Genomic DNA, 17123 nt, shown 5'->3' on the forward strand with positions numbered 1-17123 from the left:
TATGTTTGATAATATTCTAGAAAATCAGGAAAGAAAGATACATGGAATCAAGTGAAGTATTAAAGTAAGTTGTTCTGATTTATTGAGAATAATCTTTATGCAAATTAAAGTGATCATAGAACCAGAATTACCAAACTCCTACTCACAAAACCTGCATGAATTCAGTTTTGTTTTCTTTTTCTACTGAAACTGTTTTTCAACTCTGTTACAATCATTTTGCACAATCTTTTGTAAAATTTTAAAGTCATTCTATGGGTAAGATTATAAGTATTTTAAGATTATTCAACACTGTAGAAACCAATATTCAATAGTGTGAGAGAAAAATTGTTATAATTGTCAGGAGATGAAGAGATTGATTAAAATAGGAAAAAGTACAACAAAGAATCTTAATTGATTTTTGATTGATTAAAATAGGAAAAAGTACAACGAAGAATCTTTAGACCCTATAGATTTTAATATGACATTTTAAAGAAGCATATTCATAACAATTTCCAGATACTGTATGTATAAATTATTACCACATAATAAAGAAATGTAATACTATCAACAAAACAAGGAGATGGATTTTATACTAGAAGTCACTAAGTAATAAACAGTCATAATCTAATTTGTTCAAAATAATTTTTTGAAAACAAGCAGGAAGAAAAAAGAATATGACTTTATTTGTTTTATCCTCAAATGACAGTATCAATTAAACTTAAAGAGTCAAAGGTTTTATAAATCATACTTCAATTACCAATACCAATTAATTTTCTTGCTAATACATATTACTTAACATAGGTATTCTAATATCCTATTATTTCTAAAGGGAAGTAAAATTCTCTTTCAACATATATGGTACTGCATTTAAAAATTTAGTTATAAATTTAGATAGAGATCTGCATTTAGAATTTAGAAGAAAGAAATTTATTATAAATTGGTCACCAAATAGATATTGGGAATAAGATGTTTTCTAAATGCATGCAAATCATCAATAAACACTGTATCAGTATCAGTTCTTATTTAACAAATTTAGCTTTTGAACGAAGCTTTGCCCACATAAAATATCCCATCAAGTCTGTATTACCACATATATAGGTGTATTTAATTTTAATACAGTCTTTTAGGATATTAGAAAATATGATTATATAAATAAGACTAAGCTATGATTAATAAAAGTTAAACCTTTGTAAGAAAATTTATTATATACCTAAACATGTATTTCCTCTAAAGTAGCTCTAAATATGTTAAATCGTAATACTATTAATATATATTAATAATGATAATTAATAATTATTGGGTCCTTACTATATCCTAAGTACAGACTAACTGCTTAAAGAATTATCTGGTTTTGATTATATGTTTCCTTTTTACAGAAATAATTACAGACTATTCTATCTTTTGTACTATGCATTTCTGTAATCTGATTATTTTGCAGTGCTATTAAAATACGTAAAGCTACATTTAATTAATTCTATGTTTTTCAACTTCGCACAGCACTGAAAAAACACTGATTGTTACTCTATTTTCCCTCTTGTCTGCAGGGAAGCCATCTACTGTTTACAGGGATAATTTGTATCTTCCAAAATAATTAAATGAGAAAATTAAGGCAGTCTTACTTCTAGTTCTAAACTCTGCTTTGCACTCTTCTGTGTGAAATTCATAAATTATCTTTTAGCCACAGTTAATAGGTCTGGTAATTCAAAAATAAATGCAAATAATAAATAAGTACAAATCACACTATAAGTTAATTATCTAAATGTCTTAAGTATATATGCAGCTTAATGCTATTTCAACCGAGTCAATATACAGGATAAATATATGTCTTTAAATGTATATTTTAACATTTTTCCATTTCTTAGTCTGTTTCACAAATCTGTTAAAATAATTGTTTATGAAATGTGCAATTTCTATGCTCTTAGATTAAAATAGGTAACAAATCAATTATATTAATATTTTACCTACAAGAAATTGTACTCTGAAATTCCTGATGCCAGCACTAGACACATTGCAGATCAAATAGCCCATTCACTGTCTTTCAGAAAGAACAGACTGTGGTCCAGGGAAAGACAGTGTCAGAGTGAGAATTTAAATTTCTTGAGTCACAGGTTTGCATTCCTTTTACATCAATACTTGGCCACCATACTGAAAGCAAAACAAAACAAAACATGAGGCATTTCACTTCTAACAATATTTCATCATATGTTTTCTCCCTATTGTAGTGATTTATAACAGTGTGTATTTTTGCTACATTATGTACTTTGGACTGTAGCACTACAAACAAGTTTAAATTATCCAATACAGAAGTCAATTCTAGTTTTATTCTTACTGGGTTTTTTTCACCATTATCCTTGAACAGTGAGAAAACTTATTTTCACAATCTATTACAAACAAAACAAAATAGATGGTTTCAGGTGACTGAATTCTCAACTTGCTAATTATAAAGAGCCAAGTGGCCATAATTTTCATGGTGGTCATTGCAATATTCATTTTCCAGTTTTCAGCAATAAGAAACTATTAAAGAAAATACAAAATGATATCTATGGTATTTGCATCAATTAGTATTTCTCCATGTGTTTGCTAAGTAAGTGCCATGGTTCAGTTATTCAGCTGACATCCATCCAGAGGAATTCTGTCCATCTGTTTGAATCCATTTTAAACAGGATCATTTAAGAAAATGAACTTATGATAACATATGGTAACTAAATTCAGTATGGATTTTCCACTGCATTGACCAACTTAGAGAAATTCTCTTATGCAAATATGAATGTTCACAAGCCAAAGTTTTCCTTCTACCATAGCTGTTGTTCAGAAGGTGGGAAGGAAAATCATGCTTTTCAGTTGGTGTCAGTTGTGTACACTCTTCTCAGTCTTATTGGATGGCCTCAGATTAGACCACATATACGGTGCATGTTTCACTTGAGGAATATAAAGGATTTTCTTACTAATTTTTAAAGTGCTTTAAAGTTTAATGTTTAAAGTGGAATTTATATTTATGTTAAACAGATTCAAACTTAAATAGATAGAATCCTAACAAAAAGATAGACAAAAGACTGACTCTGTAAATTTAATAACTTTATAAGGCCAAACAGTTCTGTACAAGGAGAAAAATGATGAATATAACCTTCTAATCCAGTAATATAGTGCCCAGGCTTGTTTGACTTTATGTTATAGCTCAATAATTTAATGAAATGAAATAGTAAAAAAAAAAACACCTGAGTTATATCTTACCTATGCCAAAACTGTTGTTTGGTTTGTGTTCCTACACAGACAAATACAGGAATCCATTTTTCCAGGACAAATTCTACATGTTCTCTCCACATTACTGTTTGTGCACACAAATCTCTTTTATATAAGCTTTACCCCTATAATTCTAATGTTCCTTGAATCTCTGTGCTACCCACCTTCACTGAACCTTTCTTTCTCTACTTTTGGAACCAGAAAGCCACAAAAACATCTTAGACATCTAAATGAGACTTGAGAACGAAGTAACTCAATAGTTTATGCAAAAAAACTAAAACATGATGAGTGATGTGAAAAAAAGACAGTAAATGAAGCACAGACTGACAGTTGATTCAGTATGGGACATATGGAAAAATCTAGGGTTTATAAAATTTGTAGTTATTTTATTACTTTATTGCTTACTTTTGTCTGTCTTTTCACTGAGAATCTAAGAAAATGAAAACAAGATAATTGTGTGCATCATTCACCATTGTGTATTCAGTTCCTGGAAAAAAATATAATGATATTTGATTTGTTGCTTCTCCTGACCCTCACTCCTGCCCCTTCCATTTCTATTTTTGTACAATAAACCAATGATTGATACAGTGTTGCTCAGGAGAATTTTAGTGTCTCACTTTTCAAAATGTTTTCTTCTCTTTGTTCTGTTAAATGTTAAAATCACTAAATTTTATCAAAACAATAATTGAGGTAATCTTTTCATAAATCCTGAGACAAAAACAGAAAGAGAGAGAGAGAAAAAGGAGAGGGAGAGAGAAGAGTTTATTTAGTATCTTAGAACAAAATTGATCCCAAATAATGTCCAATATAAGTACCTGTGACTTGGAAAGGAGTTAATATTGAGGTAAAAAATTCCACCCTATAACATTAAAGAATAAAGTTTACCAAACAGAAAAAAACTCAAAGTTAATATTGAATCACTGTTAATTCAACACTAAAGATTAAATAAAGATTAAAATTCTTTAATCTCTTTCCTTTGGTCCTATCCTCATTTTCTATCTTACATTGATCATTGACTATATATTTCTTTGCCAATTTTAACTAGCATCTTTTTTAGTGTGCTATCACAACCCCTGTTTATAATATTGTCTACAAGAAATATTTTCTATATCCTTACCTTGAATATAAATGATTCAACATGAATTTAAGTATCTCACATTGTAAAATGGCAGACTTCACTTTTCTTTTTGCCGAAAATGTCCTCTGAAGCCCAAGATACATTACATATATATGTAATATTAATGTATAATATAGCTATATGATATAATATACATATACTAATAAACCTTTCCCTAGTTTAAGGTGAGTTAGTAGAGAGATCATTTCATTTCATGGTATTTTCAATCATATTAGCTTAAACATGGAATTGAGAAATATTGTTAGAACAAATATATTTTTATGGAACATATCTATAAGGAAGTTGCAAAAAGATAATGCACATGCAAACCTATATATTGGGAGTGTCCTTCAGAATGTAGTTCTTTCTTTCTTCTGGAGAATAACGGACTTTTTGTGGTTCAGTTACTAATGTGTTTCACTTTTATAATATACCATGATTCAGAGGTAACATTTTATTAGTTAGCATCTCTAAATTTAATAAATCAGAACAATAATAATTAGACACTTTCCCTCCAAATAGGTCTTAAAAGATTAAATCAATCAGAATTAACCCCCAAGTTAAAGACACCTCCCATGTGCACATATACCTTTAACATTTAATCTTTTTTTTTCTTTCTTAGAACTTAATAATAAGTTTTAAAATCTACTTTGCAGATAAGTTTTTCCCACTAATAAATTGAAAGTTATTTAAAGGAAGGGATTTTTTTAATCCTGTTTGCCTTAACATAGCTAAACCTAAAGTATAGTAGGTACCTAGTAGAGTTTAGATGCCGAAATAAATATTTACTGAATGAATGAATTAGTGATCTGCCTTCTGATCTAATGGCTTTAGAGTTGAGAGATCATTATGTCATTAGCACTCTTGTTTCAAATGAACAGGATTAAAATGCAGCTGGTGATGAGGAGAAATAATTATGAATAATGTAAATGAAGAACAGTCAAGTGTATACTTCTGCTGTGATTGCTGCATCCATCCTATTCAGATGGTATCTGAGCTATAACTCTACTTCCCTGTGCTTCCACTAGTTATTCAAGATAGAACCCACATAGCTGGTTGTCATCCAGAAGGAACTGTTAACACCATATTTGTATATGCCTTATACAGCTTGAGAAATATATATTTGGCCCATCAGTTTATCTATCCTGAGACACAAGACATTAGATACTAAAGGGGAGTGCTGGAAAATAGTTATCATTGTTATAATTTCTTTTGTTCTCCCCTACACTCGATGTAATTTCTCTAAAGTTTTTAAAGTTTCTATCTTGTATGCTCAATTAAATTGAAATATTTGAATAGGCTTTTTAAGGATTAAATTTGTATTCAGTAAATGTTTTTTGAGTGCTAAATATATCAAACATAGTTCTAGCTTCTAGACATATATTAATAAGCAAATTACCATTCCTTGCATGCAAAGGTCTTACATTGCCATGGAAAAGGTCAAACAGACTGCTAGTGAATTAACTTTAGGGGAATCCAATCAGCAACACCACTGAATATTTGTTTATTTTTATCCTTATTAACGAAAATCCATTTGGAAAGTTATGCCCTTGAAAAAATTAATCAATAATTGAATTGTACTTGTCTACAACTTGACTTTACAGTTGGCAATGGAGCACGAAGAAGTTTTATTTCAAACTTGAAATATACATTGCAAAAGCATGGTATAGCTTCTCAGAGAAAGTATACTAAATAAATATTATATATTACTATATATATGCATATATGTTATCAATATATACAGAATACTTCAGAGATTTTGTGGGTTCAGTTCCAAACCACTGCATTAAAGCAAGTATTGCAATAAAGCAAGTCACACAAATTTTTTGTTTCCCAGTCCATATAAAAATTATGTTTATACTGCACTGTAGTCTATTAATTGTGCATAGAATATGTCTAGGAAAACAATGCACATACTTTAATTAAAAAATACTTTATTGCTAAAAAATGCTATCATCTGAGCCTTCAGGGAGTTGTTTATCTTTTTGCCTTGATGTTGAGGGCTGCTGGCTGATCAGGGTGGTGGTTCTTAATGGTTGGAGTGATTGTGACAATTTCTTTAAATATGACAATGATATTTGGCACATCAGTTGACTCTACTTTTCACTTGAACACTTAGAAGCCATTGAAGGGGTGTTAAGTGGCCTAATAATTTCAGTATTGCTATGTCTCAGAAACTAGGGAGGCCCTAGGAGAGGGAGCAAGATTGGGAAACTGTAGCAGTATAGTATTCTTTTCTATATTCCATGAAAATATAAGTAGAAATCAATGAAATTCCACAGACAAATTGTTGTAATAATAATCAACTTGCTATATGGAAGATTTATTTACAGAAATTTCATTCCCTGGCCTTCAGAATCTTATAGCTATTTTACAAATGAAGAGGATAGATACCTCCAGTAAATTAATAATAAATTAAATGAAACAACTGTGCCCCTTACTAAAGCAGCATTTTAGGTTATTGCTGTTCATTGTAGTCAGAGTATGTGAAGCACAGCTATTTGGAGGAAGTGTATTGAATAATAAAAGACCAAAGCAATGAAAAGTCAGTTGCAGAAATATTTTGAAAGCTCTATTCATAAGATATATTTTAGTTTTTTAGGCCTTTCTTAAGGGCTAAGGAATAAAAAATACAATATGCCACAGTCACCAACACATTTAAAAGACAAGAAATTGTGTCTATCAAAACAACTTTTACAATGCTGTAGATAATTTTGAAGGAAACAATGCTGAAATCAGTTGAAGGTGAATCTGATAGATACATGCCATTAGGTTTTTGACACTGAAATAGAGAAATGCAATAAAATCAACAGTGAGAAATTGACAAGAAACCAAAGTATAGACAAAGGCCAGACCTCCCAAACAGTTTTCTTCAAAACTGTAATTTAATCTAATATTGTCTCTTAACATTTTATTGCTTACTAGTATTCTTTTTATAAAAAATTATTTAAAAAGAGATTTCACTATTCAATGTCTACATCCAGGGAAATTTTCTCAGTGTTCTTAGAACTTGTGAAGACAGTTGATATGATTGTCAAGGTATAGTAGCTGATTAATTTATAAGACATCAATAAATAGCATAATTTGATAGCCTGGGGGCTTATCTTAATATTTTATTAAAATATTTCTAAGAATTAAAAAATAAACAAAATACACTACTGAGTGAAAAAATAATAAGATAAAGAGATTGGGTCTAAATCCAAAATCTACCAAAAATCCCTTAAAATAAAAAACAATTTATATTAATAAATAAAACAGGAAAAAGAATGAATGCCATCTAGAGACCAGAAATTATTTGGGAATGCCTGGTAAATAGAAAGCAAATAGAAGTCATAATGACAAGGTGGAAGTAACCATGGTGTAATCAGTACACTGCAGGAAACGGCCAATGTGAAGATAATGACAGATTTAGAGAAATGCATACCCCAAGTCAAAACACAGAAAAGCCACACACACAGAAAAGCTGCTATAATCATCAAAGTGATTACAAACGTGCATTCTCAGCAAAAAAAGAGACCCTCCAGAATCATTTGACCTAGTCTAAATTCTAAGGTTAACACTCTTAAGAAAGTGGGAAGGCCTTGTAGTGTGGGTGTGGGTTTCTAAGTGAAATTAAAAAAGTGTTTGAGAACTCTGCTGCAGGAGCAGAGAGGCAGAAAGAAGCAATTCAAAGAGAGAGGTACACTAATGCCTTTCATCACCAAAACAAAGGTCGCCCAGGCTGAAGTGGTGAGGAGGAATAAAACAAAGAAAATATGACCAATCAGATAGTAGAAATAACAAGGAAACATGCAAAGGGGAAATGTGGTAACAATAACAATAATAGCAACAACAGAAACAATATAATAACAATAATAGTAATAAAATAGTAATATAGCTATAATGCAACTATTACTTACTGAGCTCTTATTTATTATTCCAGGATTTATTCTAAGTGCATAATTTGTTATCGATATTTTCAACACTCATAAGAACAATGTTTTTTTTTTTTTCTATTGTTGGATGTTAGAAAACAAGGCATAGCATATTTAAGTAAATTGCCCTTTGGAATATGGTCAGTGTATGTTGATTACTGATTGACCACAAGGAAAGGGAAATAATTAGGCCAATTAATTGAATTATCCACTGTCAAAAGGTGAGAAACCCTGAAGATGCTATTTGAAACCAGGCATTTGATCTCCAGTAACAGATACAATTAAGTATGCTCTATTAAATCTCTCAAAAATGTATTACTGGTAAAGAATGCCATATTTTTTTAAAGACAATAAGCAAACATAGTGATAATGTTTATATGCTTTCTCAAAATATTATATTCAGAATATATTAAGATTTTCTACAAATCAGAAAGAAAATAGAAACTAGCCTATAGATGATTAGTTCTGCAAGAAACTAAGCTTTCCAGAAAGTTCAAAATATTTGCCCTGTATCTCTTAAACATTTCTCAAACCTTGGTAACCCTTGATAACCCTTGATAAACACATCCAAAGGTATACACCAAATTGATAGTGACAAGTGTATCTTAGAATAAGCAATGTCAAAAAATAAAATGTTTGTTGAATAAATTTTTGTTGAGGTTCATTAGCAAGTGTTAAAATGGAAAATATTATCTTTAAAACTCATTAGATGGATTTACCAATACTACCACTATTTTCATTAGTGCCATCTATATGAGTAGTGATATATATTTGAGCTCAAGGGCAAATTAATCTATATTTGGCATCATATTTGTTTTTTGTTTTTTGTTTTTTGTTTTTTGTTTTTTTTTTGCATTACGCGGGCCTCTCACTGTTGTGGCCTCTCCCGTTGCAGAGCACAGGCTCCGGGCGCGCAGGCTCAGTGGCCACAGCTCACGGGTCTAGCCGCTCCGCAGCATGTGGGATCTTCCCAGACTGGGGCACGAACCCACGTCCCCTGCATTGGCAGGCGGACTCTCAACCACTGCACCACCAGGGAAGCCCTGGCATCATATTTGAATGATGGCATACTCCATTTTATTACTATAGGTGGATGAGAGACACTGTTTTTTAAGAAAAATGTTACTAGATGAGTCAGGCCACTTGAATCCTGTCCGTCATTATATCACATTTTAACCATATGAATTTAGGTGATTAATAAGGCGCATATTGGCTATTGTATGTTAACAGTTTACAAATTGCTTTAACATATATGAACTTATTTGACTACCATACTGTGAATTAGGTGCCATTATTATCTCTGTGTCATTAAGTTTGAAACCTTAAGCTTACAGAGCTTCAATACATTTACTGAGGTTTTACCTGTCAGGAAAAGGAAAACCCAGAAATACTTCAGAATTTTGGTCCCAGACACTGTTTTTTAACAGAGCACAGTAGTTCTCATTCTCATGTTAGATGTGAGAATCAAATGAGGTACTAAAACTAGAGCCATATGTAAACTATTAAAAAGTATGAAAAGCAGGGCCTCAGTTATTTTCCCAAATTATTTCTAAAACTCCATCTTATTGTTTTTTAATTTTGAGTTAATTTTAAAAGGGAGATGATATGTATATCCATTATAAATATAAAATAAAATAAAATAATTAATAAAATAATAGCCAAACTAGTACAGTAAAAAACAAATAGGGAAGTCTTCTTTCCCTGTACTGTGCTTCCTCCCCATTCTGCAGAGAATCTACTGTTCATCTGCAGTCACATACTTATATGGGCTATTGTTTGGTCTATGAGGACCTAGTTATTGAAAATATTAGCTATAGGAAATGAATAATAATAAATATCAATTGCACATTAATATGTGTTAGCAGAAAATGCATCAGGGTCTGAGGGCTATATACAGAATAACATACATTGTCCAGCAAAACAAGCAGGCAGCAAGTAAAAAAAAAAAAGTACATATTTTTCTATAATAGTAATGCATACTATTTGAAATGAATTTCTATGTTAAAAAATCTGAAAATAATTTACAATGATCTAAACTCTTTTAAATCCTGGCTTTTCATTTGAGTTTTCTTATCACACTGTTTTTTTTACTTTTAGTGAAGTTTTCTTTTTTTAAGATAGAGGAAAAAATGAACTATAAAGATTTATAGACTATGTCATAGGATTCTTAGAGATTGCTGTTTCCTTTAGATTGCTCTTTTATGAAAACATTTTTCTTTCACGCACCAGTAAAGTTATTTCTCCTCACTGTGAGTATATATATTTTTTTCTTTTTTGTATGGTATTTTGCATCATCTTTTTAACCTTGAATTTAAACCTAGGAATACTACTGTAACACTACACACACACACACACACACACACACACACACAATATGACCTAGATTTACAAGCCCGGAAACAATTTTGACCATCTTCTCCTGAAGATAGACATAGTTAAAATAAAAACTTTGAACCTTATCAGATGTAATAACCCTGGTAATAGGTTCTGGAAAACTTAACGATACAAATAGTGTTATTTCTTGAATTTTATTATCCTTTATTCATTGTACTGAATTTTTGAGAACTAACCTCTATTATTGCAAAACAATTGTAAAATAACCCATTTTAACTTTTTAAAAAATATTTATTTATTTATTTGGTTGCGTCAGGTCTTAGTTGCAGCCTGTGGGCTCCTTAGTTGTGGCTCGCAGATTCCTTAGTTGTGGCATGCAAACTCTTAGTTACAGCATGCATGTGAGATCTAGTTCCTGGACCAGGAATTGAACCCTGGCCCCCTGCATTGGGAGCACAGAGTCTTAACCACTGCACCACCAGGGAAGTCCTCATTTTAACTTTTTGATAAATATACCAGTCTATTTATGTGAAATGCACAATGCAAATGTGCTATACAAATATATTTATTAGAAACATATATATTTTATATAATAAATATATATTTTATAGCAAACATTCTATAAAAGTATATGTGGAATGTACATTGCAAAGGACCTATACATATAGTAATGATATTATATTCAATTATACATGCATATTTTCTATAATTACAATTTTCATAAGGAAACAAAAATATTTGTCATGATACATGATAATGGGGACAAAAATATATATTTGTGTTCTTGGTTTTTTTAGATGACAAGCCTGAATATTTTCTGCTAAAATTGCTCTTTTTTCTTTTTTTCTTCTAAAGAATAAATCTGTAGTGGTTTCACATATAATTCTGGGCATAAAACATATTAAGGCCATTTGCAAATGAGAGGCATTTAGTTCAGTAGTGTGTAAACTTGTATGTAATAACTTTGGCTGCTTCTTTAGATATCATGTACTTAATAAGAAGACTAGTCAGGTCAAGTTATATTTTGACTCAGCATTAAGTCCCATGTCTTATCCAGTTTGGTAAACTGTTTATCATCTTGCAACCACTTAGCAAACTCTAATTAACTTGAATGACAGAGTCAGAATAAGTTAATAAACTTTTGAAGTTGGATTTCATTGCCATAACATGAATGTATAATTTAGTAACCTTAATTGGTAACCAACTATATTAGATAACTATTAGATTCAGTACAGCTTCCTAATGCCCTAACACATATTTGTAGCATTATTTTAAATAGAAATTTCCTAGTGACATGAATCTATATATTAACTGTTGGAAAATCAATTTTTAAAAATAGAATAAATGTTATTTTGTGTAGAAAAGTAAAACTTGATATGAAACTAATATTGATAGATGTGAAAGGATAATAAATAAACCCATAATTATATAACTAGAGACTTCAACATCCCTTGCTCAAAAACTGATAAAACAATTAGAAAATCAACAAGGATATAAAGAACTGAACAATACCATCAACTAATAAGAACCAATTGACATTTATAGAACAATCCACTGAACAACAACAGAATACTTATTCTTTCCAAATAATCATGGAACATATACAAAGATAGACCATATCCTGGGTCATAAAACAACCTCAGCAAATGTAAATAATTTGAAATCATACTTTGTTCTCCAACCACAATGATGGAAAGTAGGAATTATTAACAACAACAACAACAACCACCAAAACAAAAACAGGAAAATAACCAACACATGGAAACTAAACAACATGCTTCTACATAATTCATGGACCATAAAGGCAGTCTCAGAGGAAATAAAAAGAGAAAAGTTGAACTAAATTAAAATATTATGCAACATATAAAACTTTGACACAGCTAAAAGTGCTAAGAGGGAAATATATAACATTAAATATTTACATTAGAAAAGAGGAAATACCTCATGTCAATCTAAGCTCCCACCTAAGAAACAGAAAAAGAGCAAAATAAACTTAAAGAAAGTAGAAGGAAAATAAGAACAAAAGTTGATGAAATTGAAAAAGAAAAGAAAATAGAAAAAATCAGTGACACAGAAATTGTTCCTTTGAAACTATCAATAAAATTGACAAACCTTTAGCAAAATAGACAAAGCAAAGATAAGATACAAATGAAATGAATTATTACTATGAGCTTGGAAGACATCAAAGGACAACCATGAACAGCTCTAGGCACATAAATTTCACAACTTATATGAAATTGACCAATTCTTTGAAAATCACAAGGTGCCACAACTTAACCAATTCAATATAAAATAGATAATTGGAATAGCTTCATAACTATTAAGAAAATTAAATGTATAACTTAAATAAATTACCTGAAAGGAAATCTTTAATCCCAGATGGTTTTGAAAGAGAATTTAACCAAATGTTTAAAGAAATAATACCAATGATACACAATCTCTTCCAGAAAATACAAGTAGAGGGAATGCTTCCAAATTCATTTTATGAAGTTAGTGTTAACCTGATACCAAAACCAGACAATGACAATGAAAGAAAGAAAAGAAAGTGAAGGAAGGGAAGGGAAAGAAAATACAGAAACCACATACCAGTATCTCTCTGGAATCTTGACTCAAAAATCTGTAACTAAACTATTAGCAAAGAGAATTCAGTAATATAAACCATGACTAGCTGGGATTTATTTCACGAATGTAAATAAGGTGTTTTAATATTTGAAAAGTCAATATAACTCACAACTTAAACTGTCTAAATAAGAAAAACCATGTGGTCATATAGATTGATACAGTAAAAATGGATGGAAAATCCCCAAACAAATTAGCTTTTGCCTTTACATGTAGAAAAGGAACTTAATGGAGGAGATGGGATAAAAGCTAGGTTGTCTAAATACAACTTGTTTAGGATAGAAACATAGTAATATGTTTTTCATAAATATGAAATTAAATTAAAAAGTCAATTCCTACATATAAAAAGCAGAATGATACAAATTAATCTACCTGAATTCACTTTCTGTTAAAATCACAGAGACATTAAAACAAAGTAACTTTATATCTTAGTGAAACAAGGATTTCTTTTAAAAAAGTACAATATTTGTTTTAGTAATTGTATTGGTATTGTTATTCTGATGAATTAGATTTAAATGATATTATGCTAATATTAGGAACCAATACTTTCAGCATTAGAAAACAACGTATGTATAATTTCAGAGACTATGTAAAAATTTTAGTTCAAAATTATGGCGAATTAAATATTTGTTTGATCTTATGATTGATTAAAAAGTCAATATGCCTACATATTTAAAAGTCCTTAAAAAAAAGACCATTGTAGTTTCAATGAGCATCACTGGCTCCTAGTTTCTAAATAATAGTTTGTTCTATAAGTTACTGCTGAAATGGCTGATTCCAGGCCTGTTGCAGGAAATGTACAAGATGAGGCTGAGATCTCTCTTTTTTACTAGAAAACAAAGAAACAAAAGGATTTTCAAAAGGATGCAGAAGTCAACTTCAAGCAGTTTCCATTAGTCAAAGATGTGGTAATTTTGGAATCTCTTGAGAGCAATCAAGTTTCATCAAGAAATGAATTGCAGGAAAAAAAATGGGATTAGGGAATTTACAGATTAAGGATGTTAAAAATACCTAAAAAATATTGTAATAATGTTTGTGTTTAGACCCTGACTTAGTAAACAGTCAATTGGGGAAATTTTAACACTGATTAGAAATAACTTTTAATTTTTGGTGTTTTAATGATTGTGTAGTTGTTAAATATGTCCTTATCGTCTAGACATGCATACAGAAATATTTACAGGTGAAATGATAGAATACTTAGAATTTTCTTAAACTAATTCAGTGAAGGGCACAAGATAGTGAACAGGGATATAAATTGAAAAGATTGGCCAAGACTAAATAATTTGAAATTTTAATAGTGAGTGTTTTTTTTTTTTTTTAACTAGCCGCTCAATTTCTGTGTTTTTGCATTTTTCTGCATTAGAAACCTAAATGCAATATGCTAAATCCTGAGAAGGGTAGGAATGATATACTTGACTCTGGACACATACTAGAGATACATTGCTAAAGTACCCATATTATGATATTTATTACTCATAATCTGGATTACAGAAAATATATTTCAATTATTTAAATAAAAATAACCATTTCTATAATAACTCCAAAGGTGACCATGTCACCACAAATCATGAATTCAATGTTGAGCATAACTGCTCGCTTCAGATATGGAAGTTTAGATAAGTAAGCAGGGCTTAAGAAAGAATAATAATGCCTAAGCATCATTATATTGGGCTGAATTTTATTTTTTGAAAATAAATGTATTTTTCATACTCATCTCTAAATCCCAGGTGGAAAAAAAGAAACATCATATGAAGAATAAAAATACTTGTAAATGTATGTATTTGTAATTTTAAAATTATTAATTCTGCTTTGAAAATACATGGCATTATATTAGAAAACATAAAATATTATTTTTACAAATGACTACATTATGCTAATATATTAAACAATAATTCTCAACTAAAGATAAACTTTTAAAAAATGCTATGCATAAAATGTCATATGAGCTTTATTTTTGTGTGATTTGGCTTCTGTACTTTATTTTTAAAGTGCATAGGTGGTTGAGGATGTTCACTTTGAGAGTAATATGATTTCTGAGATTTTTTTTAAAGCAATTCATTATTAAAACGTGAACTTTTTACTCAAGCTATTTATCAAGAAGTAATTATGTTATATAATAAAAGTTTACAAAATTTTATGCATTATTCACAGGATTATCAGTTTATTCAGTTTGAAAAGTTTACATCATACATATTCAGCATATAAATCTAAGCATATTCCAAATGCACACCAGAAGAATACATTTTCACATTATTGATGAGTAGTCTTATTGATAGAATAAACTTTTCTAACATGATGCAAAAATTACATTGGCCACATCATTTTCACACTTCCAGTAACTTTAGAATTCTTTCTGAAGAAAGAATCACATTCTACTGAATTGCCTGCAGAACTGTATTAAATTGTTCTTTTGAAACTTATAGTTTCCTATATTACCAGCAATTTTTTCATAATAGCATGAAAATACTTATCATATTTTGTTATTGAAAGTAAGCCATGTAATGAAAAAATGTTATACTGTACCTTTGACAGTGGTATCCCAGTCTCAGTTACCATGTCTTCATTTCATATTAAAGAATTTTATGAATTAAATATTGGAGAAACTTTAATATAAAGTAGCTTCAATTTTAGGTTTAAATGTACAGATATTAAAGAGTACATATTATGCCTATTTCATTTATATATTAAGTATGTATTTCATTTTAATAAAACAATATTTTTAAAAACAGTGTTTTTTGAATCAGTAGGTGGCACATGTAAGGCTGTAATGTGAGCAAGAAATAGACATTTTGTTTTGCTAAGCCACTGAGATTCGAGTTTGTTTGTTAGAGCATCTAGCTCCACATATCTTAATACATTAGGTATTATGAATGTGGTAAAAATTTTGTGTTTGTTTTAAACATGTGTAATCTTTTACTGTCAATATTAATTTTCCTACATAAACGTAATACCTTTTTTCCAACAACAGACTTTCAAAGTGTAAAATATAAAACTTAGAAATAAAAGTGTTCATTAATGAAGGAAATTTAGAACAACCTGAATTCACAAAGGTCCATAGCAAGGCATGATTACCCATGAGAAAGCTTACGAACCATACTCAACACAATTCATGAATAAGTGGTGGGCAACAGTAGTTTTCACCCATGCTTTATTTTATTCTGTGTGTGTGTGTGTGTGTGTGTGTGTATACAGAGAGAGAGAATCTATTAAATGGGTGTATATATAGATATACATGCAATTTTTATCCTATTCATAGAAAGACAAATAAAAAATGCAAACAAAACTACATTACATACCTAAAAATGTATATTTCAGTTACAATAAACTGTGTAAGAAGAGATACAAAGACTGACAATAACTGAATACTTACGGTATTTAAAGTACTAATAGAATATAATAGATGCTAAAGAATTACTACATCTTGAGAAAATAAAAACTATTATTTTTAGCATTTGCATTTGATATTTTTCCTGCTCTCCTAGACAATCTGCATGAAACTGAAGCTTTCTTGGGGGAAGATAAATAAATGCAACTGTTCTCTTATAACTGTACAGTTGTATTTTTCTCTCTCAGAGGCAGACACCTACTAGACAGGACAGGTATTTCCAGAAGCAAGTGTGATAGCTGTCATGAGTAGGCTCATCACTTTTGTCATGGGAGCTTTACCAGTACACTGTCAACATTGTGGTTCCGCATTTTTGCCCCTTGGGGACAAGATGCGCTTCACACTTATGGAAGTGGACCAGAAAAATTAAATGCCTACACTTCCAGAGAGCAGTCAAGTCTATCCATACATGTGAATGATCAACGCATGAGTCATGACTAAACAAACTTGTTGGTGATATATGAAAGAGAAAAACCCAATGACTTTTAAATTCCATGCAAATTATTCTTATTATTTTATCCAACTTATTTTTTAT

The sequence above is a fragment of the Mesoplodon bidens genome, assembly GCF_964165515.1.
Source record: "Mesoplodon bidens genome assembly, chromosome: 1".
Taxonomy (NCBI): domain Eukaryota; kingdom Metazoa; phylum Chordata; class Mammalia; order Artiodactyla; family Ziphiidae; genus Mesoplodon; species Mesoplodon bidens.